We start from the raw sequence: 23,506 nt of genomic DNA on the forward strand, positions 1-23,506 counted from the left end.
GTGGAATAAACACCCTTTAGGATATCTCTGACTTACAATCTGACCTGGATGCTCTTATTTTGCAAGTATGTGGCCAATGTAGTTATATGTTTATAAATGTAACCTTCTCACGCTTGCGCTATAGCCAAAAGATGGCTACAGCATGGACCTAAATTGCCGGGAGGGCATCCATGTACGTCCTCCCGAGCATGTGCTGCCTGCGCACCCCCTGCGGCCCACACGTGATGCGGGTCAATGAGACTTGGCTGATCACAGATCGGAGTAAAGGGCCCATCCTGGCCACTTACCATGTGATCAGCCATCAATAAATGACAACTGATCAAGTGATGTAAACAGAAGATTGTAATCAGCTTTTTTTCCCCTAAAGCTGACAGTGTAAGGAGAAACAAAAAGCTGATGACTGGCTTCTGTCAGAGGGACATCGATCTGGCACATGGACACCCACTTCTGCTAAGCAGTGCCCAACTGTGCCACCTGCCAGTGCCCAAGAGTGCCACCTACCATTGCCCATCAGTGCCACCTTTCAGTGCCTATCAGTGCTGTCAATCGGTGCCCTTCAGTGCCTCATCATCAGTGCTGCCGATCAGTGCCACCCAGTGCCACCTATCAGTGCCGCCTATCAGTGCACCTATCAGTACCCATCAGTGCTGCCTCATCAGTGCACATCAATGAAGAAGAAAAATTACCTTAGCAAAAAATGTAAAACCCAGCAGTGAATAAATACTACTATTTGTGTGAAAAAAAGGGTAACAATTTAATTTGGGTACAGTGTCGCATGACTGCGCAATTATCATTCAAAGAGTGACAGCGCTGAAAGCTGAAAATTGGCCTGGCCAGGAAGGGGGTTTACGTGCCCAGTAAGCAAGTTGTTAAAATGGGGGGCTAAAACATGCACGCGTCATACATAATAACAGCATGGAATGCCAAATGCAACCAAGATGCAATGGTTGCACTGAAAGTAATGCAAACATGGGCATAATTTTTTTTATTAACATATAACAGACTGTCAGGGACCATGAACCAGGCAGAGACAGAAAATGCAGTAAAAATCCCACCTTTAATGTAATAGTAAAAAATAATACAGATCAGGAACGTAGTCAAAAACAGAAGCCAAGGTTAGGAAGCCAAAATGGGTAAATAGAAGAGCCGGAGTCAGGGAGCCAGGAGTCCACATTGTCAGAAGCCAAAGATCAGGATCAGGAACCAGAAGAAACATTAAACCAGGCAAAGTCTTAACAGGAACACAGCAGATACGCACTGGATATGTTAACCAGGTGAAGGCACACTAGGAATGAGCAAGGCAATTCAAATAGCAAAAAGGGGCTAGCTGTAGGCTGGACTAAAGAGGCAGGTAATGGTAACCAGGTGAGTCACTGTGGAAACAATGAATGGCTGGTAATTATTTGACAGATGAGCAGCCTTGAGTACTGAGAAGAGAGCTGCTAGAAGCCAGTCCTGACAATAACATAGGTCATTCAAATCCACATGTTGGAAAAGTATCTCTTCCTTTATAGTAATGCTTTCCTTTCCTTTTCATTGCAGGTGTGTTTTTTTAAGCAGAAGCAATGTACCGTCATTCAGTTCTTGACAATGGAGAAATTCCGGCAGTTGTCACATTTGGTGGTCTCCCACTGCCTGGTTTGTCTTTACCGCTGGCTTTCCCTTCTTTAAAGTTGAACTTTACCCCTAAAGGGAAGTTCCACTTTTCTGCCCCCCCCCTCCTTTTTAATTTTTTTTTGAGGGGGTACCTAGTTGGCACAGGTACCCGCTTCCACCTGGATTGCCTAGGCAATCTGAGCGGACATTTGTTTCCCCCCCATCCCCAACTTCTTGGGACACATCACAGGTCCCAGGAAGCTACAGGACCATTTGCAGAGCGCAGTGCGGCTTGCACATGTACAGTGGGGAGCCAGCTGTGCATGTGCCAGGAGTCATGTCCAGCTTCCCACAATTAGCATGGGGGCACCGGGGACCCGAAGACCACTGAAGAATTAACCCAGGTGAAGAAAGCGCTGGATCCCTGGACAGGGGAGTGCCCTTTTATTTAAAGTCAACAGCTACAGTATTTGTAGCTGCTAACTTTTTTGGGGTAAGGGGGACTGAAGAACCTCTTTAAACTTCTTCATCCATCTGTGCACATTGCCCTTGTCAACAGTGTCCTTTCTGTAAACATTCTGTAGTCTTCTGTGGATGTTGAACAGCCTGTACCCCTCTTTCTTCAAGAACTCAATGAAGGAACATTGCTTTAGCTGGGAATCCATCATTTACCTGCAATGAAAAGGAAAAAGAACAAAAGTTATAATACAGGAAGAGTTACTTTACAAACATGTGGATTTTGAACACCCTATGTACTTTAATAAAAAGAAAGTTATGCACATGTTGGCATTACTTTTATTACAGTCAAGGTATAGACTTCAGAGAGAGATAGAGAGGGGGAGAGAGAGAGGGAGAGAGAGAGAGAGAGAGGGAGAGAGAGAGAGAGAATCTACCCATGTGCAAAGCATTATTAAGATTTCATGTGAAATATGCAGTTCAATTTATGGCACCAGTTCTCAAAAAGGATATCGGGGAACTAAAGAAAGTGCAGAAAACTGATAAGAGGCATGGAGGAGCTCAGCTATGAGGATTAGTTGAGAAGATATGTTTAAGGGGTGATATGATCATCATGCACAGTATAGGTACGTAAACAGTCCATATAATGTACTTGAAGAAAAGTTATTTAATTTACGGTGATTGCAAATGACAAGGGACACTCTTTGCATCTGGAGAATACTGAAAAGTTTCTTCACAGTAAGACCCTAAGGTTTGACCTCATCTTATATGTTTTTGGTAAATCTGAAGACAGTGCCAGTGACGCCTCCTTCGCTGGTCCCGGCTACTGGGAGGACTTTACTCCGGGTGGAAAAAGTATGTTCATTTCAACAGTACAGCGGACTAGCACACACACGGCCATATTGTCCGCCGCAATGCGAGTTTGGCAGACATATTTTGGTGCAAAAACTACTTTCTCAGTCCGTCGGACTTTTGGGTAAAAAAAGTCCACCGGAGCCCACACACGGGGGGATTTTCCACCAGATTGTTTGATCGTGTGTACACGGCATTAGTGTCTTATTTGTCTTCCGCAATGTCACAGTCCCACTATAAGTCGTAAATAAATAAAACATTCCATAAAAATATTCCATAGTTTGTAGACACTATAACTTTGGCACAAACTAATCAATATACACTTATCTGGATTTTTTTTTTACCAAAAACATGTAGCAAAATACCTACTGGCCTAAATTGATGAAGAAATTATATATTTTTTTCAAATGTTATTGGATATGTTTTACAGCAGAAAGTAAAAAACCTGATCAAACATTTGGGCGGCACAGTGGTGTGGTGGTTAGCACTCTCACCTAGCAGTAAGAAAGGTTGCTGGTTCAAATCCCAACCATGACACTACCTGCCTGGAGTTTGCATGTTCTCCCTGTGCCTGCGCGGGTTTACTCCGGTTTCCTCCCACAATCCTAAGACATGCAGGTAGGTTAATTGGCTTCTGTCCAAAATTGGCCCTAGTATAAGAATGGGGACCTTGGATTGTGGCTCTTTGAAGGTAGGGACCAATGAGAGTGTGCAATGTACAGGGGCAATTGTAGACACTCAATCAGGTTGAACTGGATGGACTGGAGTCTTTATTCAACCTTACAAACTATGAAACTATGAACTATTTGACATCAGTCGACCTTTGTTCAGATCCTTTGGGATACCTTCTGCATCTAAATGAGCTGCCTCTTCATCATTATAAAAAGTCACTGACATCTCATATGCAGAATGCTGCTCGGGCATGTATCCCAGACCTGTGGAAGTCTACCATTACACCTTTTTTGAAACATTGTTTTTCTAGAATAGATGAAATTAGGACAATGGAATATATGACTGTTTTTCTCTATGGTGGAGAGAAGGATACCTGGCGGCCATGGACGACCTTTGCTTCCACACCCCAGTATGTCGATTGCCTCCCTGTCTAGGTTAGGCATGAAGATCTATATATTGGCAGGCTGGGTTCAACGGGTTAAGTCGGGGGGGGGGGGGGGGTCGAAGCCATAAAGTTCTGAGGTTTTTTTTTGCTTTGTTTGGTTTTGTTTTGTTGCGTTTGTTTATCGGTTTTTTTTTTTAGTAGATTTTGTTACCAGATCCCTAATGTTGAGGTCTGGAGGAAAGTTTATTTTCTTATCCTAAAAGTAGATAAGCCTAGGAATAACAAAGGACGATATTAAGCAGCGATATAAATAAAATGTAGTAAAAAGAAAAAAAAAGGAATTCAAAGAAAACCTGTGTCGGACTTTAAAGGCACAACAAACACTGGGAGTACAAAAAATGATTTAACATTTATTGAAAAGTACATATAGTATAAAGACCAGAGACATGAAAGAAATAATAAAAATCACATTTACAAATAAAGAATCGATACATGATGTGAGCTGTTGTAGAATTTCATATTAGCCAATGTATTTCATATTATTCTCATTGATTTGCATATGTTTTATCGATAATATAATTGTTGTTATTATTATTATTATTATTATTATTATTATTATTATATAGTAGTGGTCTTATCAATATTTTTGTTAAATAGTAAAACAATAATTATTAATCTATAAATATAGAGAAAGTTAAGCCGTCAAAGATAAGAAAAACAGGTGGTTAAAATAATTAGGTGGAATACGGGAAAGTTATGTACAGTACATTAAATTAAGTTTGACAAGGTCAAAGAAACGTCTGCTTGAGCCCTCATTAAAACTGTTAAAATACAAATGAATAAGGAAGTATATATTTATGTATATCTATGTATGTTAATAATTAGACAATATTGAATAAGTAATTGGTATACATATTGTAGGTGATACAGTACTTTTACACATAGGATTATACATTAACACATATAACACATCTGGTGGGGTTATTGAAAGTTCATTTTCTCAAGGTCATAAATCTTGTGATTCAGGTGTTTTTAATTGGACAAAAGTAGTTATAAATCATTTTAATGAACATATAGGAATTCTGGGAGTAATTAAGTTGATCTGGTTGTAGAGCAGGTGTCAGATTTATGGTTGGTTACACTGATGTAGATCTTAGCGACCAATCATATCTAGGACAGATGGCTGAGATAGGCTTGTAAAAGGGTATATAAATGCAAGCTCTACAATTGTTAGTCAGACAAGTCAGATAGGAGCTCATAAGGCTGAACTCTGTGTATGCAGCCCAATTGCATGGGTCATAGAGGTTAGAATCAATGGGCAAATATCGGTCCGAAACTTGTCTTCTCGTACGAGTCAGAGAAGACTTCTCAACTTGTTCCAGAATGTGGTCTCAGGTGAATTTCCCTCGTGAACTTGGTCAAGCTGGAACCCAGAACTCTGAGGGGACCGGACCACTGGTCAATCAGCTGGTCCCTATTAGGTGACAGGTTCCCAAGAATTGCCAGAAAAGACCCATTCTGGTTCAAGGTGAGAACAATTCACAATTGTTTCAATTTGGTTAGGGATTAAGAATACCTATATCTAATATGCTAGCACTGTAAGAAACTGTATAAATTAGACCTGTATGTTGTAATACTTTGAACATAAACCTGTATGTAATCAGCTGTCAATAAACCTGCATTGCTTAAGTTCTGCCTGGTTCGATACTTTACAATTCTACTTCAGAGCCCTAATGTGTCTACCCGTTTTGTTGTACACTTCTTCAGAACACATTTGGGGTTCAGAAATTGAAAAGAAGAGACGGATCTCACTATCTTGCAGGAGGATCATGTAAATACGTGTTAGTCAATCGTGATTAGACAGAAAATGGTTTTCAATACAGAAAAACATACGAAAAAAACTCAGGGGCAAAGCAGCTCAATACCGCCAAAACCAATAGAGGTCAACTGTGAGCTGATCATCAAAATCTTATTGAACAGGGATATTAGATGGGAGAGTTGTATGCCGTTGACCATGATGAATAGATCAAAAAAGATCCTTAAGTCACAAAAAAGCCCATAGATAGAAGTCTAACTATTTATTCAATATGGTGGATCCAGATCCCAGCTAGCATTATCCCAAATAAGAAAATGGTGGTATCACAAAAATCCTCTGGGAGGGAGTGAACAACTCTTCCTATAATAAATATAATGTATTATAGGTGAATGATGATGTCGAGGCTATAGGACCCTATTAGATTTGATAAGGAATTTTTATTAGGGTGGCGTATTATTATTGAACTATCCTTTATCTTTGTCCATGAATTTAATATGTGTCGTTGCTGGTCTATCTGTTATATTTGATTTATGAGGTTGGTTTCGATTTATTTTTCCTTCTAAAATTGATCTATTTCCTTTTTTCATTATTATGAAGATGTTTCCTTATCAATGGAAAAATATTTAGAATAAAGAATTATACTTAAAAAAAAGAAAGTAAATAATATTGTTTCATATTTTTTTTGTTTTTTTTGTTTTACTGCGCAAAAAAATAAAAACCACAGAGGTGAACAAATACCACCAAAAGAAAGCTCGATTTTTGGGAAAAAAAGGACGTCAATTTTGTTTGGGTACAGCGTCGCACGACCGCGCAATTGTCAGTTAAAATAACCCAGTGCTGTATTGCAAAAAAATGGACTGGGGGGGGGGGGGGGGGTAAACCTTCCAGGGGGCTGAAGTGGTTAAAGCTGAACCAGAAAATTGTATTCCATTAATAAATAGTTAATGTATTGCCTTTACTCAATATCTCATTCTTAGGCTTGGTTCACCATGATGCGCCATAGGATTGGACTTCTAAGACCCCCCCCCCCCCCCCCCCAAGTAAGATGGCTTGTGAAATTCAATGTTTCTCTATGAGAGCTGTCTTAACTTATACGGCACAAGTCTGTCCGACTTTAGAAAAGGTTCCGGCACTACTTTGATATGACTTCAAATGCCACAAAATGTAAAAAGTCTCATCCAAGTCTTATCAAAGTCAGACTCCAATGTTGCACTGAAAGTCGCATGACTTTAAAGTCGGGCTAGTGTGAACCGAGCCTTATGAAAAGCAATCATCCAGCTAAAGAACACTCCCCACAATAATTCCAACGAGCATTTTTCCACGTGTTTTTCGTGCAACAAAACACGTGAAAAAATTGCAATACATTTGGATCATTTACAAAATTTGGAACAGGAGCTTCTTTAGCATGTTTTTAGAGCGGAGGGAGACCCATTCAAAAACGCATTTTAAAATCATATAAAAAAAAGTGTTAAAAGTGTGAATGGGGCCTTAAAGTGTTACTAAACCCACAACGTTAAAATCAGTCTGTATTTGCAGTAAAGCATGCTGGTTATACTCACTGTGGAACCTAAGGGGTTAATCCTCTGCATTGGGTAGTAAGGCTGTTTGATCCTATATGCACCGAGCCTCCTCGTCTTCCACTGACTCCAGAACATGTCCAGATAAAACAGAGTTAATAGAGTCAGGCTACACATGCTCAGTTTGGTGTGTATTGCTAGAGAGTTTTTTTTTTTTTTTTGGGAGAGTGCATGTGATCAGCACAGGGCCATTCAGCACTGTCCATAGAGAGGGTCAGGGGTCCTGCAGCCTGATAGGACAATCGTGGGAAAATGAAAACTCCTCCTACAAGCTTTAACCAGGCACTGATAGACATCAAAAGACTGCTATTACTGTATACTGCTGATGAGAAAAGATATTTATCAGTTTATATTTACTGAAATAGTCTCCGCCATAATTCATCCCAAAGGTGTTCGACTCATGTTGAGGTCAGGACTCTGTGCAGGCCAGTCAAGTTCCTCCACCCCCAAACTCGCTCATCCATGTCTTTATGGACCTTGCTTTGTGCACTGGTTCAAATCATTTGTTGGAGGGGGGAATTATGGTGTGGGGTTGTTTTACAGGGGTTGGGCTTGGCCCCTTAGTTCCAGTGAGGCGAACTCTTAAGGCGTCAGAATACCAAGAGATTTTGATCAATTTCATGCTCCCAACCACGTCATAAGCTATATTACAAAAAGTATTGGGACGCCTGCCTTGACAAGCACATGAACTTTAATGGCATCCCAGTCCATAGGGTTCAATATTGAGTTGGCCCACCCTTTGCAGCTATAACAGCTTCAACTCTTCTGGGAAGGCCATCAACAAGGTATAGGAGTGTGTCTATGGGAATGTTTGACCATTCTTCCAGAAGCACCTTTTTGAGGCTGGACGAGAATGCCTGGCTCGTAGTCTCCACTTGAATTCATCCCAAAGGTGTTCTAATGGGTTAAGGTCAGGACTCATCCATGTCTTTATGGGCCTTGCTTCGTGCACTGGTCCAAATCATTTGTTGGAGGGGGGATTATGTTGTGGGTTTGTTTTTCAGGGGTTGGGGTTGGCCCCTTAGTTCCAGTGAAGGTAACTCTTAAGCCTTCAGCGTACCAAGACATTTTGGACAATTTCATACTCCTAAATTTGTGGAAACAGTTTGGGGATGGCCCCTTCCTGTTCCAACATAAGTAAGCACCAGTGCACAAAGCAAGGTCCATAAAGACATGGATGAGCGCTTTTGGGGTGGAGTAACTTGACTGGCCTGCACAGAGTCCTGATCTCAACCCAATAGAACACCTTTTGATGAATTAGAGAGAGGAGACTGCGAGCCAGGCCTTCTCATCCAACCTCACAAATGTGCTTCTGGAAGAATGTTCAAACATTCCCATAGACACACTCCTAAACCTTGTGGACAGCCTTCCCAGAAGAGTTGAAGCTGTTATAGCTATAAAGAGTGGGTCAACTCAAAATTGAACCCTACAGACTAAGGCTGGCCATAAATTATACAATTTTCTTCTACAACTTTCCTTTAGATTTACCAAATCCATATGGTATAAGGTCGCACCTACACACTTTCAATTTTGTATGCAACCAGGCATTCCCTTGCACTACATAGTTGAAGGTAAATCTGAATAAAATTGTATAATGTACAGTATGGCCAGTTTAAGACTGGGATGCCATGAAAGTTAATGTGCGTGTGAAGGCAGGTGTCCCAATACTTTTATTTTTTTTTACTGGTAAAAACAAAAAAACAAAAAAAATAAAAGATTACAAATATGTATGGTAGTTAATGTGAAATGAAAATTCCATGATGTTTGAGGTAGAAAAGTGATGAAGTTCTCTCAGCAAAGAAGCAATACCACAATTCATCTCAGCAGCCAATGGCTGATATAGGCACCTCAGTCACTACTAACTCTTTGTTCCATTGGTGGAAATATACTAAATAAAAACCTATTATTTTCTCCAATAAAAGAATGCAAAAATTATTTAGAGAGGAAATTCAAGTTATTTTCAAATTAATTCATGCATGCTAACTAGTGATGGGCGAACGGTTCGGGCTGAGCATTGGTTCCGGTGTTTGCTGAACACCCAAGCTGAGCACCTCACAATGCACTGCCTGGTATGGATTATATATTTTTATATTTCCGCAAATGTTTTTTTTTTTTCAAGAAAACTTGCAGCTGGGAAAATCAATTTAAATGTTATTTTTTTTATAAGTCACTTTTGCTGCAGCAGGTTCTATACATAGTACAGATGTACTACTTTAGATTCAGACTAAGGTGACCCCCCCCCCACTATATTTAAAGGATTTTTTCATGCTTATTGTTTCACTTTAAACATCATTAAAATCCCTGCTCCTTTAAAAACAATCTTTTTAAAAAAAAGTTTTTGCATTGATACATGTCCCCCAGGGCAGTCCCCCCCCCCCCCCCCCATACACTTTTATGGCCAATAACCTCCATATAAGCCTTCAAAGTGGGGACTTTTTGAGTTTGGATCCCATAGACTTAAATAGGGTTCTGGGATTATGTCCGAATGTTTTCCATGGTCGGGTGTTTTGGTGGCGAACCATACTGGGGGGGTGTTTGGCCTATCACTAATGCTAGCGTTGCTAAATTTGGTCTGGGCATTTAGGCTTCTGTGAAAAACTGTGAAAAACTAGGAGAGCAGAGAACATGGTGGCCAATCACAGGACCCAACATGCATGACTTTTATTGTGGTTATTTTGGTACACAGAAGAAGGAAGAACTGGATTAGGGGATGCCAGCAACCCAAGTAGGCTTATACGTCCAAAACTTCACAATGGGTTTCCTGGGACAATATCCCATGGTCTGAAACCAGGATAAATAAGAATCCCAGCAACACCAGCAAGCAGTCAGTCCCATAGTAACCCTTAGTAATATCTGGCAAGGGAGGAACTGCAAGTCAGAGCTGTGCTCAGTCAACAATTGAAGACCTGAGCCACAATTTAGTCTTGGGCAAACGGTTTGGGCCGAGCATAAGTTTGGCCTGAATATTAGCTGTTCGCCCCTTCAGTGAACACCCAAATTGCAGGGACGTTCAGTGTTTGTTCAGCCCGCTGAATGCCCCACAATGCACTGCACACATGAGTGTGCTCAGTCATGGCTCATTGCTCATAGACCCACCCCACACTATAAAAGGTTAATTCCCAGAGCAGCCATTTGCAGTGTGATGTTGGAGTGGAGGTAGATAGAACAGGCCTCTGTTCATTGCTACTAGCATGTTATTGTGCTATAGTGTGCTATGGTGAATCTATGGTGAGTGTAAAGTATCAGTATAGTGTGAATCTAGTGATAGTGCAGTGTGAGTGTAGTGCGAACTTCCTTTTTTTATTTCGTGTAAGTTTAATGTGTCAGGGCACTTTTACTGCAGCATATTGAATTGCGTTAATGCACTTTTACTGCAGAATATTGAAGTGCATTAGTGCACTTTTACTGCAGTATATTGAAGTGGCTTAGTGCACTTTTACTGCGGTACATTGAAATGTGTTAGTGAACTTTAACTGCAGTATATTGAAGTGCCTCAGGGCACTTTTACTGCTGTATATTGAGGTGCATCAGGGCACTTTTACTGTTGTATATTGAGGTGCGTTATTGCACCTTTACTGCAATATATTGAAATGTGTTAGTGAGCTTTTACTGCAATATATTGAAGTGTATTAGTGCAGTTTTACTGCAGTATATTGAAGTGTGTCAGTGCACTTTTACTGCAGTATATTGAAGTGTGAAAGGGCACTTTTACTGCAGTATATTGAAGTGTGTCAGTGCACTTTTACTGCAGTATATTGAAGTGCACCTGGGCACTTTTACTGCAGTACATTGAAGTGCATTAGTGCACTTTTACTGCTGTATATTGAGGTACGTTATTACACTTTTACTGCAATATATTGAAGTGCATTAGTGCACTTTTACTGCAGTATATTGTAGTGTGTCAGTGTAGTGTGTCTGTATAGTGATTCCTCAGGTTAAAGTGCACCAAACACAACTTTCCACTGATTAAAGTGGTTGTAAACCCTTACAGACCACTTTTACCTACAGGTAAGCCTAGATTAAGGCTTAGCTGTAGGTGCAAGAAATATCTCCTAAACCTACACGGTATAGGAGATATTTGCAAAAGACAGGCACCTCTGTCTATGGCGCATGCACCTTAGACAGTGGCATGCAGGCGCACTGAGCATGCTGCTGCTAATGCCGATCAAGCCGTTAGTGGCGGCTCCCACATGCATGCGACTGTGACTGGCCGGAGCCACAATAGCCGGAAGTCACTCCGGGATAGATGGCGGCGTCGGAGGAGGACAACGAGAGTTGCTTCGGGGGCTTCCATCTCAGGTAAGTTATTCATAATGAGCTAGTATGCTATGCATACTAGCTCATTATGCCTTTGCCTTGCAGGGTCTATTTTTTTATTTTATTTTTATTTTGGCTTTACTTCCTCTTTAAAGTGCATCTGAGTGCACATTTCGCTGTCTCTATTACAGTTTGGTTATAATCCCCCCATCATGCCTGGGAGGCCAACAAGGAGAGGCAGATGTTCCCAAGGCACTGTGAGGGGGCCAGTAGCATCTGTGTCCACAGGCAATGGTGGACGTGGTCTGTCCTCAGGCAGGGCACTATTTCCTCTGTTTAGTGATGTTGCCAATGCTGTCCATCCTCATCCTCCTCATAGTCTATCACCCAGAGACTAGTGCACAGTCCACTGCAGCTGCCAAATAGGCCAGAGGAGTCAGCTGAATTATTTGAATACAGCATTAGCAACTTGCTTCTTGACGCTGCACAGGTATTACTTGATTTTGATTTTGGTTCTGAGGTTGAGAGCCTACAGAAAGGGGAGAACACTGGTAAACAACAAATTGGCAATCATGTTCCCCAGCCACAGCGTATTGCAAAGTTGGCTCCAGTGATGATGAGGATGGGGGGGGGGGGGGGGGGTGATGATGAGGTCACTGACATGACTTGGTTGCCGGTAGGGGCAGAGGAGGAAAGTGAAGGTGAGGCAAAACCCCAACAAGGCAGTCATCATGGAAGGGTAGAGAGCAGCCAACCTATTCCATCACATTGTGGAGCTGCTACCTTCTGGCCCACTTCCCACAGCTCAGCAGTCTGGGCCTTTCTTAGCACATGTGCAGTGATCGCACTGTTGCAATTTGAAAACTTTGCCTCAAGCATACCACGTGGTTGACAAGGCATTTAACATCCCATCACTCAGCCCATTATCACAAGCACCTGAAAACAACACAGGGGGATGCAATTCTTTTCCTCCTTACTCTTATTAACCTTTCAGGTCTACCCCCGCTATAGCTCATGACCTCCCAGCACCCTCCCTGACAAGGATGATGGTATAGCGAAGGGTGTCACACATCCTTGCAGCACGTCTGCCAGCAGCACACCATCGGACTGTATAGCAGGAACATTTCTCTACCCCAGCTGCTGCAGCAAAAAAAAAAATACAGTCACTGCCACCCACATGCCCAGAATTTAAATTCCATTTAAATTCCAGCTTGCCAAAGCTGCTGGCTTTTCTAACTCCTGCCTTTCCATCTCGTGGATTCTGCCCCCTTCCGTGAATTTGCAGAATGTGCTGTACCACAATGTCAGGTTCCCAGTCAGTATTCCAGCTCTGTACCATCACAAGGAAGGCAATGTTGTGGCATTTTTGGACAAGAAAGTCAGCTGCAAGGTACTGCTGACACATGGTCCAACAAGCATGGTCAGGGAGGATATATTTCGTTCACAGCACATTGGGTAACTCTGCTTGCAACTCAAAAGGATGCAGGACAGGGTTCAGTGCTGCAGCTTGTTTTGCTGCCATGTCTCCATACAGCTGGTGGTGATGATGCAAGTTTTGCCATCTCCACCCAGGGTTGGACTGGGACAAAAATGTAGCCCTGGACATCATCCAGACTGGCCCACTTTGATCAGAGTGTCCCCATCGGCGGCCACCCGTAGATCAGCGTGTCCCCATCGGCGCCCCCCTTAGATCATCGTGTCTCCACTCTCCTCACCCTCCCACGTGTACTCACAGTACTGAAGGCAGCTTCTAGTTCCTCTCTCCAGCCACTGTGATAAGGGGAGAGAGGAAGGAAACTCAGCCGGCTGTCTTTCTCCCCCAGGAGGGAGCAGAAAGCTTAATCCTCTCTACAGCAAGGGTTGGTGACAGGAGTGAAATCGCGATCACTCACTGTCAGGAGTGGCTCCAGGACTGCACCTGACTGGCCCACTGAGCCATCGGCCTACCGGGAAATTCCCTGTAGTCCTGATGGCCAGTACCTGCCTGTCTCCACCCCCTCCTCCTTCTCTTCACCCATGCCCTCCTCTGCTGAATCATCCTATGAACCACCAGTACCCCCTAAGTTTTCAAGGGGCTATTTAATGAGTCAGGCTAAAAGATACCATGCAGTGTTTCAGCCTTGCAGGTGCAGGCCCAGAGGTGGTTCACGCCATGCCAGCTTGAGCCAGGAATGGTGGTGTGGGTTAATGGCATTAACCTCCTGTCCGCCCTTCAACAGGAAAAGTAGACACATGTGTCATACCTGGCACATGTCCTCAATTTGGTGGTGAAGCTTTTCTTAAACAGGTACCCAAGGGTGCAAGATCTGCTAAAGCAGGCCAGAAGAGTCTATAGCCATTTCAGGCTTTCATACACAGCCAGTACTCAGTTGGCTGAAATTCAGCAGGAATTCCACCTGCCTGTAAACCCCCTGATTTGTGACATGCCTACCAGGTGGAACTCAACTTTGGTAATGCTACAACAGCTGCACATGCAGCAGAGAGCCGTCAATGAGTACCTGTGTGAATATGGCACAACTACAGGCTCATGGCGGCTCTGCTGTTTTTTCCCACACCAGGGGCTGCTGATAAAGGATGCATGCACTGTACTGTCACCATTTGAGGAGGCCACAAGAATGGTGAGTCATGACAATGCATGCATAAGTAACACAATTCCTCTTGAGTTCTTGCTGGAGCAGACTCTGCATGGCATTATGGACAGGGCACTTGAGGCAGAGCAGTGGGAGGAAGAGGAGGATTTCCTTTCCTCTCAAGGCCCACTTTAAGCAGACACCATTCTTGTGATGCCACAGATTTACCAAGAGGAGAGGGAGGAGGAGGAGGAGGAGGAGGAGGAGGAGGAAGAGGATTCTTTCAGTTTTAGAGGCATTGAAGCAGAGAAAAGCATACATCAATCCTTAAGAGATGGTTTTCTGCCCCCAGAACCCTTGGGAGTAGTACGTGGCTGGTAGGAGGCAGTTCCAGATATTGTAATCCTCAGTGACCTCGAGAACTCTGCTTCTCTTGCCTCTGCAAACTTGTGGTGCATCGGCTGCCTCATTCTTCAAAGCCTGAGAATTTGTGACATTAAAGAGAAGGATCACTATTGTTTGGCAACTGGTAGGTTACAGTCTTATGGAAAAGCTAGTTTTGAGGATTCTGTTTGTCAAGAGAGGAGCAGTGGAGAAGCTGGATGCCTCAGTTACGCACTTCAAAAGGGCTGTCAGCTTCCACATCCCATCAGAAGCGTCTGTATCATATGGTGGGAGATTATCTAGGGGCAAAAACAGACATGGAGAGCTTTTGAGTTGACAATCCACTGGGTTACTAAATCATAAGAATACACCACTGGACAGAATGTGCCCAGTATGCGGTTGAGCTGCTGGGCTGCCCTGCATCCAGCATTCTTTCCGAACAGCATTCAGTGCTTTTGTGACTGCTAAAAGAGTGCGTCTGTCCACATACTCTGTTGACCGGCTGCCATTTATCAAAATGAATCATTCCTGGATTAGCAGCAGCTAGCAAGCCCCTAATGCTGATGTTGCCTTTTAAGTGTTTTTGGGATGTGGAATCTGTGCAAGACTGTCTAGGCTGCTTAACTTTGTGGGTGTTGATTTTATTGTGAAGAATATTTTTAGTATAGGTTTCATGGGCACAATTAACACCCAAGGACCAATTTTTCCATACCTGTTTGACAGGTGCATATAATTTCAATTTTTGACAGCAAGGCCAATTCTTGCTTTCATCAAGAATACCTCTATAGGCTTGTTTGACCAGGGCATATTATAAAAAATTTTGACAGGAAGGACAATTCTTGCTTTCATCAAGAGTACTTCTACAGGGCTACTGTGTGAAGGCACCACCAATTCCCAAAGACCAATATTTCAGAACTTGTTACTTCCATGCAAAGTCTGCCAAACAGACACCAGAACTTTTTTTTTAATTCATACATGTCCCCCAGAGGGGGGGGGGGGGTGTACCTGGACCCCCATAACCTTTTTATATGCCCAATAATTTGCAAATAACCCTTCAAAATGGGCACTTTTGATTTTCACAGTTTGGGACCCACAGACTTCAATGGGGTTCATTGTTCGGCTCCAAACTTTTGCAATGTTTTAAAGTTCTGGCGTGAACTGACCCGGGGGTTGTTCGGCCCACTTCTACCACAATTACCGGTGTAGAGGTATCCAACCATATATCTTTTACAGGAGATATTGAATCCTGTGCTCTGTTTTGAATCCCCAGGCTTACAGTAGATGACTGATCTACGTTTTGTCTTTTACCTAATTTTTTTGTTGTACCATATGTTTTATGGAGACTTCTAAGAAGGGGTTAAGAGAAAGACATATATATACTAAGTGATAACCATAGTTGGACATGTCCTGGTTTAGGAATATGAAGCCACAAGCCTTCCTCTACCACTCTTTTGATGCTACATATTTGACATTTTTACAATTTCATGAACTGAACTTTTAAAAAATTTTAAAGGACATGATTATTTTGCCAACTAGTATTGCCTCCTGATAGCTTCCCCACAACATATTCTCACCTATACATGCTCCCTCACCTCTTTCCCAGTGCAGGAGTCTGCATTTGTGTGTGTGTGTGTATGTGTGTGTGTGTGTGTGTTTATCTGTTTATATGTGTGTATAGAGCAGTCCACCCATCACATGACACACTGCAGAGTATTCCAACTTATAACATCACACACTGCAGAGTATTCCACCCATCCCATGATACATGGAAGAGCATTTCACCTATAACATGACACACTGCAGAGCATTCCACCCATCCCATGACGCACCACAGAGCAATCCATCCATAATATGACACACTGCAGAGCATTCCACCCATCCCATGACACACCATAGAGTATTCCACCCATCACATGACACACTGCAGAGCATTCTACCCATTCCATGACACTGCAGAGTATTTCATTCAGTGACAGAGCTACCAGGGCCGTAAAGGTCATACTTGTGACCAGGCCCTGTTGTTCCACCACTACGAGGGGCTCCAAGGTGGTAGGAAGGGGGCCCACTGCAGAACATGTGAAAAGGTCCCACTGCAGGGTCATAATAAAAGGGCCCCATGATGGGAGCAAAGGCGCATGGGCATGGAGGGAAGGGCCTCAGGACCAGTGAGTCAGGGGGCCCTTCATGTTTTTTTTTTTGCACTGGGGCCTTGAAGGTTCTGGTTATGCCTCTGGGGATCCACATGTAGTAGACACAGCTACTCCAGTGATCTCCACTGGCTTCCAGGTTTCATACCTAGTTGCTGCCCTGCTGCATTGTGAACAGGAGTCAGGCCTCTTGGCATGTGCACCATTCATATATCTCATAGTATCCATCATACCTGGAATTCAACTTTAACAGCTAGATTACAGATTGCCCACGGAAAAAAACATTCCTACACAATTTATACTATTTTTTCTGCTAACTCTGGGCACTAGGCCATTTCCATCTAATGCTTTCCCCTTCCTGGCACCCCATGGTACCCTTTATATCTGAAACATCAGCATATACTTCTAAATCTCAATTTTTACCAAGGGTTTCTAGATTATAGCCCCTGGGACACATCCAGCCCCCCGAAAATGTTTATCTTTCCCACAGTTGATGTGCACAGTGCGGGGAACTTGGTCAGTTGGTCTCTGCTGATGTGGGCCTTGATGTAAAAGGGGGCTCTGATAGAGATCCTGATATCAGCGGGAGCTCGAATGAACATTCTGATGTAAGGGGATATGGGTAGACTCTAATGGGGACTCAAGTGTAAGGAGGGACTGTGATGGCGTCCCAAACGTAAGAACTGCTCTGATGGAGACCCTAATGTGAGGGGATTTTGATGAGGACGCTGATCTAAAGAGGTCTCTGAAAGGGGTATTCTGATGGGAATAATGATCTAAGGGGGCATGCTAATGTTGAGGACACTGATGTAAGAGGGGATTCTGATGGGGACTAGGATTTAAGAGGGATTCTGATGTAAGAGAATGGACTTTTATGAGAATGTCCTCTGATGTGGACCCTGATGTAAGAAGGACTTCTCTTTGTTTTACTTATCTCCTTTCTATTTTTTTTTTTTGACTGAATCATATCATGCTGATCCCTAAAAAGTGAGTCAGACATTCATTCATTATTCATTAAATTTTTCTTAAAACAGATTTTTTTCAGCCTGCGATTACTTGTAAAAAATATAATGTGCCCTCATATTGAAAAGTTTGGAGTCCCCAATTACTGCTTACTTTGTGTATGGTGGATCATTTAAATAATTATTTATATAATTATTAATAAAATAAATGGTATATATATATATATATATATATATATATATATATATATATATATATATATATATTTATTAAATATAATAATATTTTAAAAAATTAAATACAAAGTTGTGTCTAGGGTTAGACTTTAATTAAAACAACTCAGAAAACATAAAGTGTAATTTTCTGGTCTACTAAACAAGCAATATTGTATTCTTCTCCCCCTTTCTACAGTTTTATCGTAATGAATTTTGTGTGCTGTGTCGTGCTACAGAAATTAGTTATATACTGGGACTACATACAGAAAACACACATTTTTTTTCCGATTGCAGCCTAATCACGTGACTGAGTATAGCAGAAAGGGATTGTATGAGTTAGACAGCCTGGGTAAACTATATGAGTACTGATGCAAGCACAAATATACAAACAATAGTCACATAGAAGCACTGAACAATCCAACATAGTAAAAAAAAAAAAAAAAAAGCTATTCATTCTGATTATTGAGCAAAACGTCACAATGTGGGCCCCTGTACAGGGTATATAAAGACCATGTCCATCCAGCCGTATACCAGAGCTGGCAGTACAGGAGCACACCAATAAGCCAAGCAGAATGGGAAAGGTGAGAAAAAATATATGAATAATGATGAGTACATTTGTTGGCAAATTAGAAAAATTGGCAAATTGCTAACTTACATTTTTAAAATATGCTTTATATTTTGTATATTTTTTGCATAAACTGAATGCCCGGATTCTTGAGTGTGATGAAATTCATGTATCACTTCTAGATTCTATCAATATTCCTTCCAATGAAACAATGAATATTAGACATTTAAAGCTAAAGCACTTAAAGCCCCTCCCCCCCCAAAAAATTGTGCCCACCTAGCCCGTACATATATGAGCATACAAATATGCCTTGCCTACATGAAAAAAACATCTCTTGCTCTACACATGTTACATAGTTACACACACACTGGGGTGACAGAAACAATTCTAGGCCCATTATTCACAGTTAATTATGGTTTTTACCACTTCCTTACCGGGCACCTAAACACACCCCCCCCCCCCCCCCCCCCTCCAGCCCAGACCAATTTTCAGCTTTTAACGCTGTCACTCTTTGAATGACAATTATGCGGTCATACAACACAGTACCCAAATGGAATTTTTATATTTTTTTCCCCCAAAAATAGAGCTTTCTTTTGGTGGTATTTAATAACCTTTGGGTTTTTGATTTTTTTTTTTTTATTAAAAAAGACCGAAATTCAAAAAGAAAATACAACTCCGTTTTATATTTTGTTAATAAATTTTGCTAACAGGTAATTTTTCTCCTTCATTGATGTACACTGATGAGGCTGCACTGATGGGCACTAATAGGCAGCACTGATGGGCACTAATAGGCAGCACTGGTGGGCACTGATGAGGTGGCACTGGTGGACACTGCTAGGTGGCATTGGTGGGCACTAAGAGGTGGCACTGATGGGTGGCACTGATGGGCGGCACTGAAGGGCATTGATAGGTGGCACTGAAGGGCACTAATAGGTGGCACTGATAGCTGGCAGTGATGGGCACTGATAGGTGGCAGTGATGGGCACTAATAGGTGGCAGTGATGGTCACTGGTGGGTGGCAGTGATGGGCACAGATCGGCACTGTTAGGTTACACTGATAGCCAGCACTGCTAGGTGGCACTGATGAGGCAGTGATTGGCACCACTGGTGGGCATTGTTAGGTGGCACTCGTGGGAATTGATAGGTGGCACTGATTGCTGGCACTTATGCACTGGTGGGCACTGATTTGTGGCACTGTGGGCACTGGCAGGCAGTACTGGTGGGCACAGATGAGGCGGCTTCGCCTCTTCCTTTTCGGGGCCGATGTCCCTTGCACAGAAGCCGGTGATACACTTTTATTTTAGCTTGAGGAGGAAAAAAAATGATTACCGCTCTTCTGTTACATCATGTGATCAGCTGTCAATGGTCTGAAAAAAATCCTTGTTGCTTCTGGTTCCCAGGGTCACGGAGATGGAGGATGTCAGTTCCTCTCTGTCTGGGTATTTCAGCTGTTGCCCCTGACTACAGCGCTCCCAGGTTCTGCAATCGGACACAAAAGCTTGGAAAAGGTGGCAGTGAGAGGGGGACCCCTTTCCGCCGCCCACGGAAGTGATAGAGCGGTTGTTCAGCCACTCAAATCACTTCTGCTTGTGGCTGATGTTAATTCTGTAGCTGCAGACATCACCCCAGTATAAATACCCCAACCCAAGGACACCCATGGATGTCCTATGGTCAGGAAGTGGTTAATGTATTTTTTATTGGAAATTTGCACTTGATTATTATTATTCACGATTATTATTATTCACGATTTATATAGCGCCAACAGTTTACGCAGCGCTTTACAATGTATAGGGGGGACAACACAATTACAGTACAATACAAAAGGTACAGGAGGGCCCTGCTCGTAGAGCTTACATTCTAAAGGGAGGGGGTGGTGGTACAAAAGGTAATTGCTTGATAAACCATTGCACAAAATTTTCACAAAGAATTGGAACCATTACTATTTTATTCTCCAGTGCTGCGTACACACAATCGGAATTCTCGTCGGAAAAAGCTCTGTTGGTTTTCCCGACGGAATTCCGAGGGAAATCCGCTCAAGCTGTCTTGCCTACACACGGTCACATCAGATTCCGATCATTTATAACGCGGTGACGTACAACATGCACGACGGGACTAGAAAAAGGATGTTCAATAGCCAGTAGCCAATAGCTTCTATCTCGTAGTTGAATCTGAGCATGCGTGATTTTTGGCATGTCGGAATTGCATACACACGATCAGAATTACCGATAGAAAGCTTTTCCATTGGGAAAATTGAGAACATGCTATCAATTTTTGGCTGGCGGAAATTCGGACAGCTAAATTTCGATGGAGCCTACACACGGTCGCATTTTCCGATGAAAAGCTCTCATTGGCCTTTTTCTGGACGGAATTCCGATCGTGTGTATGCGGCACAAGAGTCTCTGCTTTCAAAAAATATATCATGTGTTGGGTGTTTAAAGTAATTTCCAGGCCTGAAATGTTTATTTTTAAACATGTGTTGAAAAAAATGCAAAAATGGCTCTGGCAGCAAGTGGGTTAACGTGTCCTTATCAACTTAAATGAAGGCCCTGGAAAAGGTTCCACAAAAAAGATAATACTTAGCTCTCCTTTCCTGAATCTTCTCTTTCCACTTTACAGATCATCTTCTACGAGGACAAGAACTTCCAGGGACGCTCCCACGAGTGTCACTCTGAATGTCCCGACCTGTCCTCATACTTCAGACGCTGCAACTCCATCCGAGTAGAGAATGGGAACTGGATCCTGTATGAGTTCCCCAACTACAGAGGACACCAGTACTTCCTCCATAGAGGAGACTATCCTGACTTCCAGCAATGGTTGGGCTACAATGATTCCATAAAGTCTTGTCGCCTCAGCCCCCAGGTAATAAAAATAACAGCTAAAATGTTTACTTTGGTAAAGAGAAACACAAAGTCTTGCACAAACCCTACATCTGGGTCATAAAAGTGGACCTTCCATGGCAAGCAGAAGGTCAGAGGCCAGGGTAGAAGTATATATTCTTTGTTTGGGCGAAGTTCAACTTGAAATTGTAATTTTAGTAGTACAGAGGTGACTTGTAATTTTTTTGAGTACTAACTTTTTTTTATTTTGTTCTGCTATGATTTATTTTAACAGCATGAAGGTTCCTTCAGAATCAGGATCTACGAGAGAGAAGACTTCAGAGGTCAGATGATGGAGTTCACTGAGGATTGTCCTCATGTCTATGAGAGATTCCGCTACAATGACATCCACTCTGTCCATGTCCATGAAGGCTACTGGATGTTCTATGAGGAGCCCAATTACAAGGGACGTCAGTATTACCTGAGACCTGGAGAGTACAGAAGATACACCGACTGGGGAGCCACAAGCCCCAGAATTGGGTCCTTCAGACGTCTCCACCACTCCTACTAAAGTCATAAAAATGAATGATCACTACAATAAAGTTGATTTAAAAATGACCTTTTTCAGTCCATTCCACATATATTTGTCTGTAGTTACAAAAACTACTATCCGTGCAATGTCACCCTTCAATGGGAAGAGGAGCAATTAGTAACAAACACAATTTTCAAAAAATGTAATATTAAACTAAAGACAACAGGTGACAAATATCTTTTTGGAAATACTTTAAAGCCCTGTACACACGAGAGGACTTATGTACGAAAGACTTCCGAAGGAGTTCTGCCGGAGTTCCGACAGAGTTCTGACGGATTTTTCGACTGAGCGGACTTGGCCACACACAATCACACCAAACTCGAACGGATTCGAACGTGATGACGTACGACTGGACTCGAATAAGGAAGTTCATAGCCAGTAGCCAATAGCTGCCTTAGCGTCGGTTTTAGTCCGTCGGAATAGCATACACACAAGCGAATTTTTCGGAGGGACCGGGTGCGGCGGAGTTCCGTCGGAAAAATTTGAAGCATGTTCCTTTTTCTAAAGTCCGTCAGACTTTTGCGAATCAAAAGTCCGTTGCAGCCCACACACGATCGAATAGTCTGACGGAATCATTCCGTCTGACTTTGGATGTTGAAAAGTCCGCTCGTGTGTACGCGGCATAAGTCCTCCTATATAAAATAGATCCGTGTGTGCTTGTATAAGACATTAGAGTTTAATTTATGAATTTATATCAAATATCCACTTAACAAAATACAAATTGAATATTAATGTAGAACGGCCCTCTTGTGGACTGCTTGGATTTACCTGCTTATCTGCATTGCCATGACCCTGTGAACATCCCAACCCACCTGACACTTTTGGTTTAGACATCATTGCAACACCTTTACGTAATAAGACAGCAATCAAGATGTTTATATTCTATGAACGATTACTGAAATATTTCAGTTCAAGAGGAAGTAAACCCTGATGGGTGTTACTTCCTCTTTGTTTCCCTGCAAAGGTAAAGCATAATGGGCTACTATGCATCGCATAATAACCCATTATGTGACACTTACCTGCAAGAGAAGCCCGCAATGTTCCTATCATCCTCGCTAGTAGCGAGCGTCCATTCTTCACCCCTCTTCCTTCTGGGGCTGCGAACTCCGGCCTCTGTGACTGGCCAGAGTCGCGTGACGTCACTCCCGCGCATGTGCATGGGAGCCGCCTTGTGCATGGCATGACCGGAGCTAGAAACGGCACAGCGCGCCCTTTCTAACCCCTGCACATGGACAGAAGAAATTGCCCTACGGGGATTTGCAGATATTTCCTAGACTGTGCAGGTCTGGGAGATATTTCAAGCACCTACAGGTAAGCCTTAATCTAGGCTTACCTGTAGGTTAAAGTGGTTGTAAAGGGTTTACACGCCACTTTAAGATACGGTTGTACAAAAGAGGTGATAATTCAGCTGAGGTTAACAGCCCAAACTCAGCTCATTAATTGTATCCAATAAGGTGTAGTAACAGAGTGGTAGTATATCTTGTGGTGACTGTAGCTAAAGGCAGAGGCGTATCTAGTGAAAAGGGCACCTACGGCAAACACTGAAACTGCGCCCCTGTCAAAACATTTGAAACCCAACCTTAACAAAAAAAAAAAAAAAACAGCTAACAAAACTACAAGTCAAGCTCTTTAATCTTTCATTT

General features: G+C 42.5%; 1 protein-coding gene and 1 pseudogene across 2 annotated transcripts in view; both read left to right on the forward strand.

The window, feature by feature from the left end:
• LOC143975673 (gamma-crystallin-3-like) overlaps positions 1-23,506 on the forward strand; it is a 72,705-nt gene that overhangs the window by 27,464 nt on the left and 21,735 nt on the right. The gene's annotated exons all lie outside the window — the stretch shown is intronic.
• Positions 18,393-21,889, forward strand: LOC143975678 (gamma-crystallin-3-like; annotated as a pseudogene). The gene is made up of 3 exons (XR_013272407.1): positions 18,393-18,471; positions 21,072-21,314; positions 21,567-21,889. The product of XR_013272407.1 is annotated as a gamma-crystallin-3-like (transcript).

This window comes from Lithobates pipiens, unplaced genomic scaffold (assembly GCF_037356315.1).
Source record: "Lithobates pipiens isolate NorthernLeopardFrog02 unplaced genomic scaffold, aLitPip1_a1.2 Scaffold_13, whole genome shotgun sequence".
Taxonomy (NCBI): Eukaryota; Metazoa; Chordata; class Amphibia; order Anura; family Ranidae; genus Lithobates; species Lithobates pipiens.